Below are 1907 nucleotides of genomic sequence, written 5' to 3'. Positions count from 1 at the left end.
TCTAGGATCTGAAAACATCAGGGGCTAATCAGGGAGAGGGGGCAAGCAAGAATAACACGTTTTGTAAGGGCATGTTTATGTAATATTGTTTAATAATAAACACAAATTAACACAGAGTATGTAACTTTAGAAAATGTCATTCAATCTTTTTTCTGACTCCCATCATTTCAGAGTCTTGCTACTAAAAAAGTTCATTAAATTCATGACATTTTCTCTCACACAGGTATGCCATGCATTATTAGCTCTTTTACAGCTTGTGTGTGAAGCAGTGTCGTGATCCTTTTTTATTATTATCATTTTACAATAATTTGTATTATACTTGTACCTCTTATTTCATTCCTCGTTTATACTTTAACTACTGTATGTATTATTTGTTTACTTTGTTTTGTTTACCTTTGTTTATTTATTTTTTTACAGCCTCTCTTCTCTTATTGTTCTCTCATCTCTCATCTGTCTTGCTGCTTGTCTGTATCTTGTCTACTTCATGCTCTTGGTAACTTTTCGATCCTATTTCTTTGAGGGTGGAATCAGAGAGTATCTCCGAGACTGGACTTGAGCAAAACGGTCAATTAACATACTAGTATTTCTAGTGCTGAGAATACACCAAAAAAGTATTAAACAAAAAAACTTTATTTTTATTTAACAAAACAGAATAAAGGAAATCATTTCACATTAACATTTGTTTGCACAGCTCATTCACAACAAAGAGAAAAAAGAAGCTGTTAATAGCTTTAATAACATCAGTGATAACAGGAACGAACTGCAGTTCACAACATTCAATATAATCATTTATCAAACATTTGTGGCATAAGAAAAAACAAATCTCATTCAAAGAATCAAAAAGAATAAAAGTAAAAGAATAAAATAAGCATAAAATATAAATATACAAAATACTGGAATAGATTTTAATTAAAATTATACTAAAAATAGAATTAACTAAACAGTTGGGAAACAGAAGATAATGTAAAAAGAATGAAAAGAAAATCAGTTTTGGGCCACTTTTACCTGCTATGTGAATGCAGACATATTGCCCATATATTACATTTATTTATTAGTGCAAAAAAAGAAAATTGTGAGTTTCAAATGAACTCAATTTGCATCTAATGCCCCAATAACAGCTACTGATGGATTAGCCACTGCAGCACATACTGCTCCAAATACTGAAGTCTCAGAATGAATCATATACACTCATAATGTCTATCTGCAGTCTGCACCTCTGCCCTTTCCTTGTTCTGTAAATAGATGGTTTCTTTATAACGGTTCATTTCTTTTTGCACATCTCATGGAGAATACTTGTTGTCCAGTTCCTCCAATAGTGTAGTGATTCCATCTTTCTCAGATTTTCCAAAATTATATACTGATTTTCACCTTCTGAAAGTGCAGAGAGCAGACTTCAGAAGTTTTACTAGTTACTATAGTGTGAGGATCAGCACTGTTAAAGACCGCACTTTGCAGGTTTGACTCTGTGACAGAAATCTCCTGATAGCCACAGCTTCCAATCCTCAATGGTTTATCTATAGTACTCACTGGAGAACAGATTTAGTTGACTAACTGAAAAGTTAGCTAACTGAAAAGAGGTACTTCGTTCATGTTGTTTCTATGCCACAGTGTTCTGACCTAGAAAAACACAGAATTTCACATTGCTTACTCATGTCACTCAGATCACAAGGTTCTGGATGCATTTAGAAAAGTGTAGTCTTTTGGCCAACTCAAAACGTGCCTTCTTATTTTTAACACTAAGTAATGGCTTTTTTCTGTCCACTCTTCCATAAAGCCCAGCTCTATGGAGTGTACGGCTTCTTGTGATCCCATGCAAAGATACACCAGTCTCTGCTGTGGAACTCTGCAGCTCCTTCAGGGTTACCTTTGCTGTGCTTCCACTCTGATTAATGTCCTCCTTGCCCGGT

General features: G+C 34.3%; 1 protein-coding gene across 1 annotated transcript in view; it reads right to left on the bottom strand.

Moving 5' to 3' along the window:
- Window positions 1–456: 456 nt before the first annotated feature.
- Window positions 457–1907, bottom strand: part of LOC131345435 (GTPase IMAP family member 9-like) — a 4384-nt gene continuing 2933 nt past the window's right edge. Inside the window, exon 4 of the mRNA XM_058378322.1 lies at window positions 457–1907. This exon is cut by the window's right edge and continues 1460 nt beyond it. The gene's annotated coding sequence lies outside the window, so the exon portion shown is untranslated.

This window comes from Hemibagrus wyckioides, linkage group LG24 (genome assembly GCF_019097595.1).
Source record: "Hemibagrus wyckioides isolate EC202008001 linkage group LG24, SWU_Hwy_1.0, whole genome shotgun sequence".
Lineage (NCBI taxonomy): Eukaryota > Metazoa > Chordata > Actinopteri > Siluriformes > Bagridae > Hemibagrus > Hemibagrus wyckioides.
This window is presented reverse-complemented; position numbering and strand designations above follow the sequence as displayed.